The 23,399-nt window shown below is 37.2% G+C and overlaps 1 pseudogene; it reads left to right on the forward strand.

Moving 5' to 3' along the window:
• Positions 1-226: 226 nt before the first annotated feature.
• Positions 227-1,646, forward strand: LOC147611131 (U-box domain-containing protein 44 pseudogene; annotated as a pseudogene).
• The last annotated feature ends 21,753 nt before the right edge of the window (positions 1,647-23,399 follow it).

Raw genomic sequence — 23,399 nt, forward strand, 5'->3', positions numbered from 1 at the left:
ATCTTTCATCCTTAATGATGCTATCTTCTCCTCCCACTGTTAAGATGCAATAAACATGAAGTTGCATATGTCAATTGACAAATGTTTACCATCGAGTAGAGTGGTTTTCTTGTTTGCATCATTCTGTATGTGCCTTGCATTGTTTACTGTATCAGATTTACTGAAGGGTTATTGAATTGCTGATGTCTGCTTGCTGGCTTGATGCAGGTGGTGAAGAGATTTGATTATGGCCACCTTGCTTGGCGAGGTGATACTTAGCTGAGAAGGGAAAGTCAGAGCTGTTGAAATGGGAGGGAAGACATTGGTGGATATGCTTGAGAGTGACTATTTGGCAGACCGAGAGGCTGCATTGAAGTGCCTATGCCAACTTTCAAATCTTGAAAGCAATTGGAAAGTTCTGGCTGAAGCAGGCATTCTTCACCCTCTCATCCGAGACTTGTTCGTGGTGGGCATGAACCAATTACCCATGAAATTGAAAGGAGTTTCTGCTACTGTCCTTGGTAATGTGGTGAACTTGGAAAAAATCTCTATAGGTGCTGATGGGAACACACTGATTTCTGAAACTATTATGCATATTCTGTTACATCTGGTCAGCAACACTGACCCTGCCATTGAGGCTAAGCTTCTTCAAGTGTTGGTGGGGCTGGCTTCTTCACCTCGAGCTGCTGGTAGGGTGGTTATGTCCATCAAGAGTGCAGGTGCAACTGTGAGTCTGATACAGTTTCTGGAGGTTCCACAAAAGAATTGCGTGCAAATTTGGTGAAGCTACTCGAGCATCTCTGTGCTCATATCAGTCAGAAGCTTGCAGATGGCCTTTGCATTACCACTGGTCAGCTGGGCGCTCTGGTGAAGTTTCTAGGGATGAGTAGCGTTACAGAACAGGCAGCTGCAGGAAGGCTGCTAGCTAACCTTCTCATTGAAGATGCACAGCTAACATGGGCTGTACTAGATGAGGGGGCACTGCCTATTGTAGTAAGGCAACTTGATGAGTTGCGTGAGGGGGTTGTCCAGATAGGAGCCAGCCGATTTATCGGTGACTACAAAGAGGGCTTAGTGGGAATCCTGTCAAGGTTTGCCTCTGTGTTGGGTGATACTGAGATGGTGACCCTTGCTCAAAAGTACAACTTGACATCTGTGTTTACGAATCTGCTGAAGACAGGTGGTCTTGATATGGCATTGGCTAATCTCTCTCTCTATTCTAAGGAGTAATCTGTGCTGGCTGATGTAAAGCCGAAAACTGGTTGTCTTGCATTCTTGCACCACGCGCCTCCAAACCTGGTGGGGTTGAGCATTCTGCATGTAGATCTGTGCTCTGCAAAGCAAACCTTTTGCCTTGGCATCCCTTGAACATAGAAATTTAGGGGTGGTGGAGGAAGCGTTGAAGGCACTTTCTACCTTGTTTGTGGATCACGAAAATCTCAAGGGGGGCATCCAGATTTGATGAATGCAGATGCAATCCAGCCTATCCTGGACATCATGGGGGACCACAAGACAGGACAACTGCAACAGCAGGCGGTGACAGTGGTGGAGTGCATTCTATGCAATAACGACAGTGCGCGGGCCATTGCCGCTAATGCAAATGTGCATATTGTATTGGTGGACTGTGGAAGCCTTCAAATACGGTAATATATATGTAGCTTTTTCTTGTATTGCGAGAGCTATGCTTATACATACATAGGTGTTGGTGTGTCATCTTAGAAGTGAGGTTCAACCTTGTTTTTTTATTTTTGTATGCTAGCTAGGTAGTGTGACCAACATTGTGGCCTAGGTGCCATTAAAAAAAAAAAAAAAAAAGATAAAGAAAAGAAAGAACGACGAAAGTTTATGAACACATGGACCTCTTGTGCACCGTATCTTGTTTTTTTGGGAAATATAATTACATTTATGTACTATCCAACCACATATACAACAGTCCACCTTTTACAAATGCCACATGATCAGTTTAGATCTCATCAAAAACCTAGTATAGCTCTTCACTATTTAACAGCCCAGAGATTTGGTTCCACCTCTCATCCTCCCACACAAAAGATAATTGATCCCATATGATATGATATGATAACCCAGCTGCAAATTGACTACCAACACATTCAGTGGTGAACCCTTGTGAACCCCTTAGGGGTCTGTTGCTCCATAGCCTCCTTGTTCCATATATTCACATCAGGCCTCTGTCCAATTGGGTTCTCTTTCAATGCTAGGAAGGTGTGCTGGTTGTTTCTCCTTCAGATACCACCTCTGTGTTTTTGGCCCAAGCTTTGGCAATCCAACTTTGCTATTACTGTGTGACACCAACTCCTTCAAATATTTCTCTACATATACGTGCCACATGCCCTAGGATATACAACTATCCGATCATCTTGTGAGTGGCTCATGCTATTCCAGTTTGTAACGACTGCACCAACTCCACAAATGTGTTATCATTCATCTTATTCACATAGTATATAGACCAACAATAATGCACACAACTATACATCAAGTCAACATCATCTAATCCTTATGTTAAGCCCTTTTGAAATACCAGACAGTTTCTAGAGATCTAAATTTCTCACAAACAAGTATATCTAACCAGGAACATCAATTGCCCCCTCTAATCCAGTCAATTTTCCAATTAACCAGTCCCCCCAGGAACCCCGTAGACCTATCTTGTGCACCTTGTTCTATTTATTAAGGTGTCCACAATTTCCTTTTTTTTATTTTTTTTTTGAAAAAAGAAAAACTACTATTTACTAGTTTTTTCTTTCCCTAAAACATGAAATAAGGTTAAAGTCTGTGAGTGAAGGGTTGCGGATATTATTTGTTCTTTTGAAAAAATTGCTCTATGATAGCAATTTTCTTTTAAAATAAATGATAAAAGCCAAAGGCTAAAATTTAACATTGAAGATTAAAGAGACATTGGCAACAACTAGACTCAAAGTGAAAAGTTGAAGCTAAGGTAAACTCGTAATTGAGAACATGAGATGAGAAGAGGGGGGACTAGCATGGATGGCAAGGGCATGTATGACTAGCTACAACAACACTCTTGGAAGAAATATGTTTGGAAGGAGAAGTGATAACAAGGAAGTGCAAATTTTACTAGCATCATTCCCAGTAGCACCAACATTGCCTATAACTAGCAAAACCAATTAGTACTCTACTACAAGACATACATTCTATATGTGACCTTTTGATGGAGATATGTAAGGTTTTTTACTAGAGTGAGCAATCATTTTGGTACCCAAAATCTATATGTATGTGTGATAAGTGGATGCAAGAAGCATGGGAATGTGTGCTAGATTTAGTGTAAGACATGACCATGAACAAGTGTGAAAGAGGACCGGACAACAAACGAGGTGTGGAGAAGGGCGAAAGAGGACCAGACAAAGGGGCACATCAATGTGCAAGAGGTCGGTCAAATAAGGGAGTTGGAATGAGGATATCCATTCATTGGGAGGGAGCATATGGGTGGTCAGTATAAAAAGTGAAAATGAGCTATCTTACCTCTTGCTTCTTCCTCTTGGAAAGTGTGAAGATGGAGCCGTGAGCCATGGAGAGCTTATGTATTGTACTTGGAGTAGGGTTTGGATTTGAGTGCTTAGTTTGTTCATTAGCTTAATTATGGATGGGATTTCCGCACTCACAAAGTGTGAGGCTTCCAAGTATTGTGTTCTTTTCAACTTTGATTAGTGATTTGGGAGTGTGATTAGTGAGAATTAAGTCTCAATTGCAGGGTTCAGTGTTGTGTTAGATGTTGGATCTGCAAAGAAACAGTTAGAAATGGACAACTATTATGGAGTGAACCAACATGATTGAGTGTGGTAACATGACTAGCATGTATATATAGCATGGCCAACATGAGCATTACTTGTAGAGAGATGTGTATGCTATGTGAGAGATGGTCTATTGTATATCAAGGTATACATGGCGTATTTTGCTATGTTACGGACCATTTATTGCATGAAAGAGACCAACTTCCTTTTTTCCTAAATCTTACTATTAGTAACATTATAATATTCACATACCACATGTAGAACAGGGAAAAACCACTTTCTCACATTGGCCACATGAGGAGACCAAAAGTTGGCTATTTTTTGAAAAGCTCTACGAAAAAAATGCATGTCAAAAAAAACATTTCCATAGCAAGTTCGACCGACAAAAGGATCAAGCTAACATAATTTAAAATTTCCAAGTCATCGTAAATTTTAGCTTACAAAGCATTGAAAAAACTTTGGCATTTGTGTTACAACCATGCTTTCAAAGATTCAATGAATAGCTTGCTGTAGACCACAGTGTTACCAAGATTGTATTTAAACTTGTCGTCATGTAGAGTTGCAAAGCACTTATAAGTCCTAGCTCCACACGCTTATGAATCTAGACTTGTGGATTAGCCTTGCCATTAATGATGCCAACTTTGCTAGCACGCTTGATTGAGATTTGTCCTTTGGGTTCTAGCCTACGAGTTGGTGTGTTGTGGCATGCCACATACGAGTGTGTTGTTGGGTCATGATGATTGTTTTGAGCCTTGGGGTTGCTTGAACGTGCTACAGAAGTGTGCACAACACTTTTTGGGGGTTTGCACCATCATTGGTAGCTCTTCTATGATGAGAACATAGATAGGTAAGGCCATTGCACATGGGCAAGGAATCGCCTCTTGCTGCTTAGCGTGTCCACGAACTCCTCCAACTTCTCTAAAGGTCATAAGTTGAGGTGGAACCCATTCTTGCTTAAGCTTTTGGGGTTTTGCACCATCATTGGTAGCTCTTCTGTGATGAGAACATAGATAGGTAAGGCCATTGCACATGGGCAAGGAATTGCCTCTTGCTGCTTAGCGTGTCCATAAACTCCAACTTCTTTGGAGGTCATAAGTTGAGGTGGAACCCATTCCTACTTAAGCTTTTGGGTTGGCATTGGAGGCATGGCTTTTGGTCTCCAATTCATCTTTGGTCTAGCATTTGATGGCATGGTTACAAAGGCTTGTTGTGCAAGTATTCTCTTGGGTACCAACTTCTTCTTGGTGATCTCTTTGAAAGGGTTGTTGAGGTTGAGGTTTAGGGGGTGGTCTTCATCTTCACTGTAGGTTTTGGATCTCAAGGGTGCTAGACACGGTGAGGTAAGAGGAGGCAAGGGGAGACGAGAGGAGTGCTAAGTGTTAGGGGTTACCTAAGGTGATGACTTGTAAGTGGAGGACGAGGCTTGGGATATTGATAGGTGCAGGGTGCCCTCATCCACCAAGGGTATGGTAAATATTCCATGGGGAAGCTCGAGTGTTGCGGTTATTTTACTACACAATCAGTGGCTATAATACATTCCCTCCCAAAAGGATGATGCTCTACCTACGGGGGATCACATAAAACTTGTTGGATGCAAGTTTAACTCTAATATAAAATTCAGCTTCATAACAATCGTCGATGGTCATAAATTGGGAATTGTTGTAGCATTTATATAGTAGTGATGTGTGGATGTAGGCTAATAATGGGCCGCGGTACTTTTTTCCTCTTTAGGAGGTTTTTTCCCCGATCATATATACACACTCTTATGAGTGTGTAAGTGACCTTATCATGTCACTTCACTTGTACTTCACTCATTCTCATCAATCTACTTTGGGTGTTGTGCTTCCATCTATCTCTCCTTGCTTGCTGCATCTATGTATGTGTTGCTACATTGATCTCCACTCCTCTAACAATTGGTATTAGAGCAAGTTCTCTTAACTCTCACCCCCTTGTCATCTTATCCTAGAGTTTCTCTTTTGATTGTCTCAGATTGAGCTATTCTCTTAGGTGGTATTCCCTAGAGTGAGTTGTTAACTATGTTAATAAAAATTTTATGCATTTCAAAGGGAGTGCGGGCATGTTTTGAGGCTTGTTCGCATGCTATAAGGCTTTCATAGGCGTCCTAGGAGAGTGTCAGCTCGAATTGTTTTAGTTTGATTTTGGATTTTCTACACAACCATAATAACATTTGTTGGTGTGCAGATAGTGACATCGTCATCTTTGACATCGCATCTTTGAGCTCATCTTATGGTCAACATTATCATCAATTTTTACATTCCTACTAAGTATCATTTTCACAATACACTGTAATTTTTCATACATATTGTAGGTTTCCATCACATTAGGAGAAATATGGACTCTCCACCATTTTGCCCCTTAAGGGGTTTCTTTCACTTCTCTCTCTCTCTAGAAAAAGGTTCTAAAATAATGTTATAATGTTAGCTCTTGTAAAATCAAGGAGATCTCTTTATATTGTTTTTAAAAGAGATTCACCTATTATTTTATTGTAGGACCACCTATCGAGCCAATGCATTTGGAACGTACACAGATGCTTAAGTCTGGATCAAAGGACGTGCCCTTCAAATTGCATGTAGACAATAACTTTGTATTGAATGTATGCAAGCTACAAGCAGCAATGGTAAAGTTCTACACGAGTCTATCGAAGAGTGCAGAGGTAAACTTCAATTTGTTTTGAAGCTTAATGAGCTTCAAGAACATGGCTCACAACAAGCAAACTGCCACAAGCGGGTTGATCCCATGAAGGTCAGGCCCCCGCCACCGCCCACATATCGCAAACGTTGATGGAGACTTGGCACTATCGCTCTTCAAGAAATTAGAAAGTATCAAAAGACGACAGACCTTCTGATCCCGAGGAGGCCTTTTCATCGCCTCATTAGGGAGATTATGGATGACTTGAGCTTGAGTCGGCTATCTCGATGGCATCGTTGGGTCGGCAATAGTGAGGCTCCCACACGATGGATAGCAGTAGCTCTGGAAGCTCTTCAAGAGGCTGAAGCTTTTTTGGTGGACATATATGGTGACAATATACGCAGCAGTCCATGCCAAGAGAGTCACCATCACTGACAAAGATATGTGCCTAGTTCTACTATGCGGAAGTGGAGGGAAGATTATGATGAGCCACAGTTTAGGATTTAGGATAATCTCATATATATTTCACGATATAATCTCATGTGATTATGATGTAAATGCTTTACTTAATGAAAATATATTTTTTTAAATCCTTGCCAAGTGTCTTCGATTGTATTTTTGTGATTATATCTGGCAATCATAATTGTATTGTGATTTCAATTTTAAATTAATAAAATTATATTATTTATTAATCGCACAAATACAACAAAACTTCAAAAAATAATTGTATTATTTGTTGATCGCACGAATACAATAAAACTTTAAAAATATATTTTTATTAATATAGAAACTGTTACATCATGACATAGAAGCAAGTACAAAAATCCTAAACTCAGCAGAGTTAGTAGGAGGTTTAAGCAAAGGAATTACAACAAAATTTCCTTCGAGCTCGAGCTGGATAGCATGAAGATCAATCCTCCTAGTAGCAAGGCCTAGGCCAACTAGTGAATGAATCTTCCCTCCACGCTGAGCTTCGAACAAATACAGGAGCTTGGAGCGCTTCACCAAGCACGACCTTCTCTAAGCTTGATTTCACAGACATGGACTTGAATACAACACCCTTTATTAAAGCCTTGATCTTCATGAGAGAGATTTGTCCCCATCAGGGGAGCATACTTTGTGAAAGACAATGATATCTTGGAAGATTTTGCCAATATACTCCTTCAACGCTGCATCCTGGACTCTTCCTCCGCCACCCCTTGTTCCACTAACTCTTGATGCAAACTCATCGACATAGACAATTTCTTGAAGAAAATATTTGCATGCAAAAATAAAATATCAAAAATTATTAAAAAATACAATTGCATGAAAAAATAATTTTCAAATGAGTTGAAATTGTCTGTGTGGTCCCCAGGCCCCTGAGGCCCCACACCGAAATTTACAGGAAGATTTAAAAAAATAATAATTTACATACCTTCTCAGCCTCATCATTCAGTTTAACGCCCGGTGCATCTAGGTCTACCTCAGGGATCGCTCTATAACCATGTACAGGGTTCGAGAGGTCAATGCGTGATCGAGGTCCAAAGAGCTCCTCCTGCAACCTCTCAAATTCTGCAGCTGACATATCATACTCAGGAGCAGCTTCTGCAGCACTTCTTTGGATGTGGATGATTGCAGAGACATCATCCATGCTCGTGCCATCATATCGGCCAATCTCAGATACTTGTGGAGGGACATCCACAATGTCAAAGTCAATGAGGTCTTCATCAACATCCCGGACAAGGTGGCAGTAGAGCTCTTCCTCCCTCTCAAATCCAAGACCTCAAGGACATCCTGCATGAGCTAGTACTCAACACCATCTATAGTGATGGCACTCAATGATACAAGTTTTGCATTCTCAGTAGGATGGGCTTCCTCTTGGTGGATAGTCGACAAGTCCAAAGACAAGCTATGTGCCTCCTCTTCTTGCTTGTCCAGGACTGTCTCCTATGGCTCCTTCTCTTCATAGGTGAGAAGAGGCAGCAGTGGCTCCTCATCATTCTCCTCTTCAAAATCAGAGCATAATATATAAATAGCAAAGGCAATATCCTGCTCGATGAGATCGATCGAGTTTGCCTCGTCAAAAGTGAGGGGCACAGAGGTAGATCAGAAGGGGAGGAACATGTGCAAGTGCTCTTTGCACAACCTTTCTATGGTTGTCACCACTCTTCATAGAGAAGAGGAACTCTAGGGGTATCCACTGAGCAGTGGAGTTAGGGATAAAAGATGTGATATCATCACATCTCGCGTAAAAAAATGCAAGCACTGAGCTATCGGGCTCTAAATATATTCTCTAGCTCAACACTGACAAAACCTAGGGTAAATTTGGTCCCACATCTGACCGTAAACGAGTTTTGTAAGATCTCGGTCCCCGCCGCGCAACGAATTTAGGGGTGCTAGCAGCAGAAGTAGCACTTCTTGCGTGGGGTAGGGTCCGACACTCAGGGCCTCGCCCACGGAGATCCAGACAAGAGACTAATCCATCGGTTCTTCCAAAACTAACCTGAAAAAAACTTCCCTTGCCCGGAAAGCACGGGTGATTCCTCCAGGATAACTTTTCTCTAACGTAGTCAAAAGCCTTAACTAACTGAACTGATCTGACCGAACCCGTAAGTCCCATAGTCAGATCAGGGAAAAGATTGCACTTGGATCGCACTTGGATCATAGAGACCAACGCTTTTTTCCTCATTGAGAGGCACAGCCGTTGATTCTTTTCTATACAACAATTTTTGTCCGGGATTTACTTCATCTATCGTACCATAACAAAATTGAGTCTCAATTTAGGGATCCATCAGTCCAGCCTAACCCCATCCAATCCCGTGGGTTAGCCAACCGCCCAACCACTGTAGTGATGGGATCCAATTAAGATTTTGGTTAGGTTTTGTCCCAGGTACCAGGGAAAAGAGTTCCCAAGCCCCTTAGCCGGATATTCATGCAAACTTAAAACTAGTCACACCACTTACACACCTAATATGAAATTGCCTTTTTCACAGAATGAGCTATCTTTAAAAACAATCATTCCGGTTAAATCTTTATTTCCAATCATTCCTTTATCGGTGTACCTATGGCATCATTGGTAACCAGAACGCTCACCACCTGTCCACTACTCATGGGCTTTTTTGATAGTTCCTAGCTCATAGTAACTGGCAATATATTCACATAACAAAATGGAATCTCCATTGAAGATCATCAAGATCAACCAACGGATCCATATAAAAGAGCCATGGACTCATCCGTTGAGGACCAGCAAGGTCAATCAACCAGATCCATGCCCGAATTCCGAAAACAACTCTTACTCCTTGTTCCAATATCTTCCACGATGCACACGTGGGTACCGTCACCTCGACGAGCACCGTATGGTCAGCACCCTCTAGGATCCTTCGCAGGTGACCTAGCGCTTCACTCATAGGCTACTTCCTTGGTCCCTCATCCACCGTACCAGAAGCTTACCATTTTAATCGGCTGGTCAAGACCTCGGCCGACCTTGCTACGCGAGACATCCTCCAATGACTCTCCGTCAACTGTTGCAACTTTATCAGATTAGGCCTCCACGACCTCATTCACAAGATGGTCAAAAGGCTTCTCCATCATTCTTGACATAAAACAGTCATTTAAAAACAGTTCAAAAATACAGTTTCTATAACGAACTCTCGTCTTTCCACATTGCTCCACATCAAACCACATTAATTAATTCCACTCACATCTACCCATATTCACATCTCATCACATCACATTCATTCACATCTCATCCATTCAGACCACATCACATTCACTCACATCACATCTCATTCGTTTTACCTCACATCTCATTCATTCACATCTATCCCAATTCACATCACATTCATTCATATCCATCACATTCACTTTCATTCATATCCATCACATTCATTCTCATCACCATTATATCACATCACTTCTATCCACATCATATCTCATTCATACACATCTCATTCATTCACATCTATCCCGATTCACATCCCATCACATCACATTCATTCATATCCATCACATTCATTCTCATCCCCATTATATCACATCACTTCTATCCACATCATATCTCATTCATTCACATCTATCCCGATTCACATCCCATCACATCACATTTATTCATATCCATCACATTCACTTTCATTCATATCCATCACATTCATTCTCATCACCATTATATCACATCACTTCTATCCACATCATATCTCATTCATACACATCTCATCTCATTCATCCACATCCATCCAATCGTTCTCATGTATGACTACTCGCATCTATCCATACATTCATGTCTATCACTTCACATCCACATATATTCATGTCACATCTCATCTCTTTACGTCACATCACATTCTTTCATATACACATCTATATCCATTCTTTATATACACATTCACATACATTCTTCTCATACACATCCTTATCCATTCTTTCACATACTCATTCACATCCATTCCTCACATACACATTCACATTCATTATCATCACATACATTCACTCACATCCCATATCGTTCATTTACATTCTGATTCACATGACATCACATCTCATCTATTCATTCATCATCTATCTGATTTACATCTTATCTCATCACATCTATTCACCTCTATTCACATCACATCCATCCATCCATTCGCATCTATCTAATTCACATCACATCTATCCATCCAATCATCATCTATCTAATTCACATCACATCTATTGACCTCACATTCTCATCATCTCTATTCACATCACATCCATCCATTCGTTCATTCCCATCTATCTGATTCACATCACATCCATCCATCCAATCATCATCTATCTGATTCACATCTTATCTCATCACATCTATTCACCTCATATTCTCATCACTTCTATTCACATCACATCTTTCCAATCATCTATCTGATTCACATCTTATCTCATTACATCTATTCACCTCATATTCTCATCACTTCTATTCACATCACATCCATCCATCCATTCATTTCCATCTATCTAATTCACGTCATATCCATCCATCCATCCATTCATTCACATCTATCTAATTCACACCTTATCTCATCACATCTATCATAGAATTTAAACATAGAATTTAAGAGAAATCTAATTTTTGATATAAAGATTCTCTACGCATCTATTTATGCATAATTTAAATTTAAGGAAAATAACACTTTTGAAATAAAATTAAATCCTTTATGCATCTTTCTATGCATAAATTCAATTTTAATGAGGATAACACTTTTGAAATAAAAATAAATCTTTTATGCATCCTTCCTATAATGCATAAATTCAATTTTAATGAGAATAACACTTTTGAAATAAAAATAAATCTTTTATGCATCCTTCCTATGCATAAATTCAATTTTAATGAGAATAACACTTTTGAAATAAAAATAAATCTTTTATGCATCTTCCTATGCATAAATTCAATTTTAATGAGAATAACACTTTTGAAATAAAAATAAATCTTTTATGCATCCTTCCTATGCATAAATTCAATTTTTAATGAGAATAACGCTTTTGAAATAAAAATAAATTCCTTTATACATCCTTTCTATGCATAAATTCAATTTTAATGAGAATAACACTTTTGAAATAAAAATAAATTCCTTTATGCATCTTTCTATGCATAAAATCAAAATTAATGAGAATAACTCTTTTGAAATAAAAATAAATTCCTTTATGCATCTTTCTATGCATAAAATCAAAATTAATGAGAATAACTCTTTTGAAATAAAAATAAATTCCTTTATGCATCTTTCTATACATAGAATGAAAATAACACTTTTAGAATACACAAACGGAGGGGATTACTCTTTTTGAATAACATAAAGATAAAACTTATTTCCACAAAATTTAAAAAAATTTCACCATAACCTCCTTTTTATGGCTGACCATTTCTTAATTTTGACATCCTAAATCTACTTAGAATTTACCCCAAGATGAATTAAAACACTCTAGTCTAATTAAGTTTCACTTCTAAAGAGCAATCAATAGGAAAAGTTTTGTTTGTTTCTCATTTTAGGATAAAGAAGGGTTGAAATTCTTAATGAAGAGAAGGGAGAAGCCTTTTCATCAAGGCATAACATCCAATTTCACATTAAAAAAAACAAGAAATCAGAAAACCATAGAATAGAATTAAAAAAAATAGAATTTCTAACTTTCATGGAGTTTTGTGAGCTTTCCTTTGGCTTGAGGAATTGAGGGTTCTACTCTTGCTTGGATCAAGAGTGGCCACCAATTCTTTGTAGAGGAATTAGTAAAAAACAAGTGAATTATCAAAGAATTCAATGTTTTTGGCTCTGGGGAGGAGTAGAGTAACAGTGCATAAAACACTATTAACCTTTACCAAGGGGGAGGCTTCTATTTATAGGAAAAAGTGAGCCTCTAACCAAGCAAACTGATTCTAGAATTTTCTAGATCAGTTTGGTCACTTTTTGACCATTTTTAGGTCAGTTTAGCTTACTTTTTGGATCTAGTTGAAACAGGAGAGAGGAGAGATGAAAATATCTCATTATTTATGAGTTTATAACTCATCCACACATTTGAAATAGGCGCCTCCTTCATGAAGGAAATTCCCCACACTGAGGTGTCAAAAATGCATCATTTCCTCTAAATATTTTTTTTTAAAATTAATAACCTTGTCCTTAGTCAACTCTTCATCCTATGTGAGTATTTACTCCATTTTGGGGGATTTTATTTTATTCTTTAATTTATCTCCTCCCTACATTTGGATTAATCTTATTGGTCCATAGGAACCTTAATCCAAAATTTTTAGAAAATCTGGACAAGGTCCTTTTTACCTATTTTCAATTAATTTCAATTGCACATTGGAAAGTTCTTTTTGAATTTCTGTTTTAGGGGAAATCGTTTTAAACATTAGGAGGATTTTTATATCCAAAAATATCTCAATTTTGAATTACCTCCCTCTAGACATTTTCTCTCTCTAGGCCAAACAGGATCTTTCTTTTATTTCAGAGAGGGGAATAATTATAAGATCAAAAGGGGAGGTTCTTACACCTGTACACCTCAAAAGCTGGAGGGAGGAATCTTACATCCTACCCCACTTAAAAAACGCGAGATGTCCTCATCTCGCAAAATTAGAGGATAACTCTTTTCCTTAAGATCCAACTGATTCTGGGGTTCCTTATAGTCTAGTGAACCCAACAGAATCCTGGGACAAAGATCCCTTATATAGAACTCGTCATTAGATAACAATTCACTCAAATTATAACATTCAAATCCTTATTACAATAATGGTCCATTAGACCGAACTTTCTATCTAAACAGTCCATGGGAATTTTCAATTATACAGATTTTTAATTTGACATCCCTTAACTTGATCCACTGGGTCAAGAGTTAACAGTAGCAATCTATCAGCACAATCCACTAATCTCATAGTGATTTGCTGAAGTCAATATCGTCATTCCAATTACGAATATCAACACACAGGGACTCGTCCCATTCATCCTCATTATGGTTTTGCTCAACTTATTACATTTCAATCAAAATTCAGGAGTCATTATTTTTCAATCAGAATCCAAATTAACTCATCAGTTCTCTTCCAGAATTTAAAAATCATATCAACCACATTCGAATTCATCATCTGGATAGCATTTATGCTTATAATTTCAAGTCTTAGATTTACTCGTATATATCAGCCACATTCGAATTCATCATCTGGATAGCATTTATGCTTATAATTTTAAGTCTTAGATTTACTCGTATATACTGCCAGTAAAGAGCTACAGTTATACCCTCGGTATATACAGGTAGTCACGATCCTTGGAATTATAAGGTAAATACCATCATGTCTAGGCCTCGAGCAAGTTAGGGATTCCATGCAATTGCGGTACTTCCATTTGAAGACCCAATTACTAATTTATGAATTTCAGTCTGAATAACACTTTGTATGAATTTTATCATGCAATTACAATCTTTTACTGCTTCTTCATAAATTTTTGACATTTTTGGCTTCTCGGTTGATCCTCATTAGCCAATTCGCTCAGATACTAGCTGTAAGATCTCTGTCCCCACCATGCAACGAATTCAGGGTGCTAGCAGTGGAAGTAGCACTTCTTGCACGGGGCAGGGTCCCACACTCGGAGCCTCGCCACGGATATCCGGGACAAGAGACTAATCCATCGGTTCTTCCAAAACTGACCCGGAAAAAACTTCCCTTGCGCGGAAAGCACGGGCAATTCCTCCAGGATAACTTTTCTCTAACGTAGTCAAAAGCCTTAACTAACTGAACTGATCTGACCGAACCCATAAGTCCCATAGTCAGATTAAGAAAAAGATTGCACTTGGATCATAGAGACCAACACTTTTTTCCTCATTGAGAGGCACAGCCGTTGATTCTTTTCCATATAACAATTTTTGTCCAGGATTTACTTCATCTATCGTACCATAACAGAATTGAGTCTCAATTTAGGGATCCATCAGTCCAACCTAACCCCATCCAATCCCGTGCGTTAGCCAACCGCCCAACCACTGTAGTGATGGGATCCAATTAAGAATTTGGTTAGGTTTTGTCCCGGGTACCAAGGAAAAGAGTTTCCAGGCCCCCTAGCCAGATATTCTTGCAAACTTAAAACTAGTCACACCACTTACACACCCAATATGAAATTGTCTTTTTCACAGAATGAGCTATCTTTAAAAACAATCATTTAATGAAACCATTGTGTCACTGATCATAATCCTCAAAATCTCCGGTTAAATCTTTATTTCCAATCATTCCTTAATCGGTGTACCTATGGCATCATTGGCAACCAGAACGCTCACCACCTATCCACTTAGGGGCCTTTTCGATAGTTCCTAGTTCATAGTAACCGGCAACATATTCACATAACAAAATGGAATCTCCGTTGAAGATCAGCAAGATCAACCAACGGATCCATATAAAAGAGCCATGGACTCATCTGTTGATCCATGCCCGAATTCAGAAAACAACTCTTACTCCTTGTTCCAATATCTTTCACGACGCACGTGTGGGTATCGTCGCTCGGCGACCCAAAGCCCCAGCACCGTATGGTCAGCACTCTCTAGGATCCTTCGTAGGGGACCTAGCGCTTCACTCATAAGCCGCTTCCTTGGTCCCTCATCCACCGTACCGGAAGCTCACCATTTTAATCGAACCGAGGCTGGTCAAGACCTCGGCCGACCTTGCTACGCGAGACGTTCTCCAATGACTCTCCGTCAGCTGTTGCAACTTTATCAGATTAGGTCTCCACGACCTCATTCACAAGACAGTCAAAATGCTTCTCTAGCATTCTTGACATAAAACAGTCATTTAAAAACAGTTCAAAAATACAGTTTCTATAACGAACTCTCGTCTTTCCACATTGCTCCACATCAAACCACATTAATTAATTCCACAACCATTTCATAAGTATTCCTATTCTCATCCAATCTCATCATTTTCATCTCATCTCATCTTTCCTCAATTTAACCTCATCAGATCTCATCCACTCACATCTACCCATATTCACATCTCATCACATCACATTCATTCACATCTTATCCATTCAGACCACATTACATTCACTCACATCACATCTCATTCGTTTTACCTCACATCTCATGCATTCACATCTATCCCAATTCACATCCCATCACATCACATTCATTCGTATCCATCACATTCATTCTCATCACCATTTCATCACATCACATTCATTCATATCCATCACATTCACTTTCATTCATATCCATCACATTCATTCTCATCACCATTATATCACATCACTTCTATCCACATCATATCTCATTCATACACATCTCATTCATTCACATCTATCCCGATTCACATCCCATCACATCACATTCATTCATATCCATCACATTCACTTTCATTCATATCCATCACATTCATTCTCATCACCATTATATCACATCACTTCTATCCACATCATATCTCATCACCATTATATCACATCACTTCTATCCACATCATATCTCATTTATACATATCTCATTCATTCACATCTATCCCGATTCACATCCCATCACATCACATTCATTCATATCCATCACATTCACTGTCATTCATATCCATCACATTCATTCTCATCACCATTATATCACATCACTTCTATCCACATCATATCTCATTCATACACATCTCATCTCATTCATCCACATCCATCCAATTTTTCTCATGTACGACTACTCGCATCTATCCATACATTCATATCTACTATCACTTCACATCCACATATATTCATGTCACATCTCATCTCTTTACGTCACATCACATTCTTTCACATACACATCTATATCCATTCTTTACATACACATTCACATCCATTTTTCTCATACACATCCTTATCCATTCTTTCACATACTCATTCACATCCATTCCTCATATACACATTCACATTCATTATCATCACATACATTCACTCACATCCCATATCATTCATTTACATTCTGATTCACATGACATCACATCTCATTTATTCATTCATCATCTATCTGATTCACATCTTATCTCATCACATCTATTCACCTCTATTCACATCACATCCATCCATCCATTCGCATCTATCTAATTCACATCACATCTATCCATCCAATCATTTTCTATCTAATTCACATCTTATCTCATCACATCTATTCACCTCACATTCTCATCATCTCTATTCACATCACATCCATCCATTCATTCATTCCCATCTATCTGATTCACATCACATCACATCCATCCATCCAATCATCATCTATCTGATTCACATCTTATCTCATCACATCTATTCACCTCATATTCTCATCACTTCTATTCACATCACATCTATCCAATCATCTATCTGATTCACATCTTATCTCATCGCATCTATTCACCTCATATTCTCATCACTTCTATTCACATCACATCTATCCAATCATCTATCTGATTCACATCTTATCTCATCACATCTATTCACATCATATTCTCATCACATCTATTCACATCTTATCTCATCACATCTATTCACCTCATATTCTCATCACTTCTATTCACATCACATCCATCTATCCATTCATTCCCATCTATCTAATTCACATCATATCCATCCATCCATTCATTCACATCTATCTAATTCACACCTTATCTTATCACATCGAATTTAAACATAGAATTTAAGAGATCTAATTTTTGATATAAAGATTCTCTACGCATCTATTTATGCATAATTCAAATTTAAGGAAAATAACACTTTTGAAATAAAATTAAATCCTTCATGCATCTTTCTATGCATAAATTTAATTTTCATGAGAATAATACTTTTGAAATAAAAATAAATCTTTTATGCATCCTTCCTATGCATAAATTCAATTTTAATGAGAATAACACTTTTGAAATAAAAATAAATCTTTTATGCATCCTTCCTATGCATAAATTCAATTTTAATGAGAATAACACTTTTGAAATGAAAATAAATCTTTTATGCATCCTTCCTATGCATAAATTCAATTTTAATGAGACTAACACTTTTGAAATAAAAATAAATTCCTTTATGCATCTTTCTATGCATAAAATCAAAATTAATGAGAATAACTCTTTTGAAATAAAAATAAATTCCTTTATGCATCTTTCTATGCATAAAATCAAAATTAATGAGAATAACTCTTTTGAAATAAAAATAAATTCCTTTATGCATCTTTCTATACATAGAATGAAAATAACACTTTTAGAATACACAAACGGAGGGGATTACTCTTTTTGAATAACATAAAGATAAAACTTATTTCCACAAAATTTAAAAAAATTTCACCATAACCTCCTTTTTATGGCTGACCATTTCTTAATTTTGACATCCTAAATCTACTTAGAATTTACCCCAAGATGAATTAAAACACTCTAGTCTAATTAAGTTTCACTTCTAAAGAGCAATCAATAGGAAAAGTTTTGTTTGTTTCTCATTTTAGGATAAAGAAGGGTTGAAATTCTTAATGAAGAGAAGGGAGAAGCCTTTTCATCAAGGCATAACATCCAATTTCACATTAAAAAAAAACAAGAAATCAGAAAATCATAGAATAGAATTTAAAAAAAAAGTAGAATTTCTAACTTTCATGGAGTTTTGTGAGCTTTCCTTTGGCTTGAGGGATTAAGGGTTCTACTCTTGCTTGGATCAAGAGTGGCCACCAATTCTTTGTAGAGGAATTAGTCAAAAACAAGTGAATTATCAAAGAATTCAATGTTTTTGGCTCTGGGGAGGAGTAAGAGTAATAGTGCATAAAACACTATTAACCTTTACAAAGGGGGAGGCTTCTATTTATAGGAAAAAGTGAGCCTCTAACCAAGCATGACCATTTTTAGGTCAGTTTAGCTTACTTTTTAGATCTAGTTGAAACAGGAGAGGAGAGATGAAATAGGAGAGAGGAGAGATGGAACATGAGAGAGGAGAGATGAAAATATCTCATTATTTGTGAGTTTATAACTCATCCACACATGTGAAATAGGCGTCTCCTTCATGAGGGAAATTCCCCACACTGAGGTGTCAAAAATGCATCATTTCCTCTAAACATCTCTTCTTTTATAATAACTAATAACCTTGTCCTTAGTCAACTCTTCATCTTATGTGAGTATTTACTCATTTTTGGGGGATTTTCTTTTATTATTCAATTTATCTCTTCCCTACATTTGGATTAATCTTATTGGTCCATAGGAACCTTAATCCAAAATTTTGAGAAAATCTGAACCCTCAGGATAAGGTCCTTTTTAACCTATTTTCAATTAATTTCAATTGCACATTGGAAAGTTCTTTTTGAATTTCTGTTTCAGGGAAAATCGTTTTAAACACTAGGAGGATTTTTATATCCAAAAATATCTCAATTTTGAATTACCTCCCTCTAGATATTTTCTCTCTCTAGGCCAAAATAGGATCTTTCTTTTATTTCAGAGAGGGGAATAATTATAAGATCAAAAGGGGAGGTTCTTACACCTGTATACCTCAAAAGATGGAGGGAGGAATCTTATAAGTTTCACTCATCCACTGTGCAAACGAATCATGATGAGAAGCCATGATGGTGAAGGAGTAAAGGGAGCAACAAGCAAGGTGGATAGAAAGTGAGAGATAGAGAATGCAATAGAAGTGAATGAAAATAACCCCTACTTATACTTATAAATAAAATTTTATATATTATTTCATTAAAACTTTAATAAAGTAATATATATTTTATTAAAATTTTAATGGAGTAATATTTATTTCATTAAATTTCATGAGGAGGTGATGGCACTCAATGAAGCTAGTGGTGGGTCATGACTTTGGGTTTCGTAAGATTGGATGGATGCAATTTATACTTATGTTTATTATTATACTTAAAATATCTATAAACTTGTATTTATTTTAATACCTTATGTTTATACTTTAGTAAATAAAGGATACTTCAATAAAATATAATAAATAATAAATCATACTTCTATTTCTTGTTACGTATGATTATTATTATTATTATATTTTATCATTTACAAAGTTACTTATATTATTATTTGCACTTAAATATATACTTAAAGTCATATTTATTTTTATACTTATATCCATAGACTTAAAATTAATGACACCATTAAAATATAAGAAATTATAAATTATATTTATATTTTTAGGATAATTAATTATATTATTATTTACACTTAAATATATATTTATACTTATATTTACAATTGTACTTACTTATACTTATCTTTATTTTCTTACATATTAATTGGTTCGAAACGTAGTAGACTTAAAAAAACCACTACAATTTATGAAAATAAAATAAAATTAAATTTACAACACTTTTAGAGAAACAAGTTTTAGTATTCACTTGAAAGAATAAGAATTACATGGACTCTACAATTTCAAGGATGTGTGGAGCAACACACTGCTTGCATGTTTTGCAATGTTCACTTCGACTCCCAACCTTCCTACCATCTAACTTAAAATAAAAATTACAAGGAGGATCATTTGACATGAGTTGGATTTCTTGCCTCAGAAAACTAAGGGGCCAATGACTTTCTACATTAACGCTAAAAGGGTCATGACCCTCCCAAAGAATATTCACACATCAATGAGTGCTGTGAATGCGTGCCATCTTGCATGTCTTGGTCCAAGCTGAGCCACTCCCCTCGTAGAAATCGCCAGCTCCTATACTTGAAGAGAATGCACAAAGTTTGTCTTATCATGATGCACTTGAATCTCTTTGTGCAAACATGTTAAATGAAAGCCTCCTGTTATTGTACTCATACCATTTGTGCGTCTCCTGAACTCTATGGTTCTACCTTTTCATTGCTTGTTGGGGTCTGTGACATCTTTGAGCTTGACCTTGAAATTACCACCACGAGTACTTGGTCGCATTAAAATCAATTTAGCTTATTGTACTGATCAGGGATCCAGTTACCTTCATCACTCACCTCCAATGTGTGAATATTACTGATATTCCTCCTTCTTGAAGACATCTAAATTAATAAAGCTAGACTACATGATCAATAAATATATGTGTTATATTGTAAGCAACAAATAAAGATTAAAAAAACAAGAAATAAACAACTTACTGCTTTGATTTACACAACCTTGTTGCTCCTATGAAAATAAACATAAAAACATCAAGACAAAACAGTAACAAACCCTAAACCTATGATCATTACTCACATCAAGACAACACATAGACAAACCCTAAACCTATGATCATAACTGTTGTATTTTATGCCACTTGAAATCAATACTGTTGTATTTTATGATCATTACTGTTGTATTTTATGCCACTTGAAATCATTACTATGCAAAAAAGATTATAATAAACAAATAAAGATTTAAAAAAATAAATAGCAACTTATTGCTCACAACCTTGTTGCTCCTGTGAAAATAAACAACAACATATCAAGAGAAAACATAAACAAATCCTAAACCTATGATCATTACTGTGGTATTTTATGCCACTCCAAATCAATACTGTGCAAAGAAGATTGAAAGCAACAAATAAAGATTAAAACAACAAGAAAAAAACAGCAATTTACTGCTTTGATTTACACAACCTTGTTGCTCACAATCTTGCTCCTGAGAAAATAAACAACAACATATCAAGACAAAACATAAACAAATCCTAGATCTATGATCATTACTTACATCAAGACAAAACATAGACAAACCCTAAACATATGATAATTACTCACAAGAATTTTATGCCAGTTCACATCAAGATAGCTATCTGTGGTGCAGAGAAGAGAAAGTTCATACGAGAAAACGGGCAAAACTCACAGAAGTTTTGTCCAAATGAGATGAAATTTTAGGAGGAGAGAGCTATGGTGGAGAACAACATGACTGTAAATTTCATGAAGAAAGAACCAGAGTTGCAGAAGATATGGCGAAATTGAATTCCACCAAAAAAGAGGGGAAAATGAAAAGTTAGTGAAATGCAAAAGGAGGGAAAGTAAAATTTTAACATAAAAAATGAAAAAAAATAAAATTCGGTTTTCAAACTTCCATGTGATAACCACAAGGTACATCTGACATGAAAGATATGGAAACTGACATTTCTCTATTTTTTAAAGATATGGGCTCTATTATTTTATTATCTTAAGAGATTTGGGCAAAGATATGACAAAAAGATCCATGTTACATGAATCTAGAATCCCACCTCTCATTGGTCAGGCCAATCATTTTTTATTCACTCCTTAAGGGGCAAAATGGAGAGTCCATATTTCTCCTAATGTCAACAGTGATCTACTAGTAGCATATTAGTTGCATTCAGTGGGCATTGACAATATCTGCAAGTAGTTGGGATATTTACATTCTCTTTCAAAGATTGGTTATTCCTAGGCAGAATGACAGGCAATGATGTATTTGGCATGCTTCTCGTTTAAGGATAAGCTTGATGGGACCAACTACCCATTTTGGTCCTATATGATGTGCCATGTATTGTTTGCTAAAGGACTTTGGAATGTTGTTATTAGCATTAAGGCACATCATGTCTTACCAGCACAACATCATGGTACATATACTTTGGATGGTGATACAAGTTATGAAACTATGGCATCTACCTTAACACCTCCCACAACATAACAAGCCAGGTGGGATGGTAGTGATGCATAGGCACATGCATTGGTGGCACTTTCATTGAAAAGTAGCATTATTCCTCATAATCCCTCATTTGAATAGAGAAGAACTAGAGCTTGGTTCCTTGTGGTGAAGACACTTCTATAATGAGCTCCAGTGAGTAGGACTCATGTTTGCACTATGTGTGCTTGTTGTTGTGTGTTTTGAGGAACAATTGTCCCTGATGGTACAACAAAGAAGACATGTCCGACACCAAAATTTTAAAACATCTGACACAGTTTGACCACTTCCTAAGAAGTGCACCTTGAGGTTCTTGGCCAAGCTCCCACTCCACTAGAGCTTCACCCAAAAATAGGGCGACTTAGTGTCCTTTTCATAAAGTTTATGGCACTATTTACATAGCCAATTGGCGATCTAGAGCTTAGAGGATAGTGGTGACTCCTTTTTCGAGGTGTTCCGCTAATCTTTTGCTCACATCTGTGTTTCATTGGCTTAGCTCCTCACTGGAGGTTGATCCGAAGGAGTTTTGTCTCCTTAAAAGGAGAGCACCTTTTTGAGTATTGGTCATTCGCTACTAGGACCAAATAATAGGCAATAAAGATACACCAAAGAGAAATATGAAAATGCAAAAAGAGTCTACTTCATGTGAAGAAGGAAGGAAGCAAATGCACACAACACATCAAAGAAAACAAGGAGTAATGACCACTTACGTCTAAGCAAATGAGGTGGAACACTCACCCCCTTCAATATCCACTTATAGACATATACGACGACATAAGAAGTATTCCTCAATAGTTTTACCATGAAAGATCGAGTGATTGTACGTAAAAGTAAGAAACCATCTCTTCACTATTGCTCTCATTTTAAAGAACGTAGCCTAAGCCATTCCACGCACATACTACTCTCCAAAACCCTTAGCCAAATACTATTGTTCCATAGTCCTCAGCCACATACCAAGTCCAACACCTATTAGACTACTACCATGAGACTTTCTTTGCAAGGAGAAAACATAAAAAAGTGTCCTTTGTCCACACTAAGA

This window comes from Cibotium barometz, chromosome 48 (genome assembly GCF_041138505.1).
Source record: "Cibotium barometz isolate CiBa-2024 chromosome 48, ASM4113850v1, whole genome shotgun sequence".
Lineage (NCBI taxonomy): Eukaryota > Viridiplantae > Streptophyta > Polypodiopsida > Cyatheales > Cibotiaceae > Cibotium > Cibotium barometz.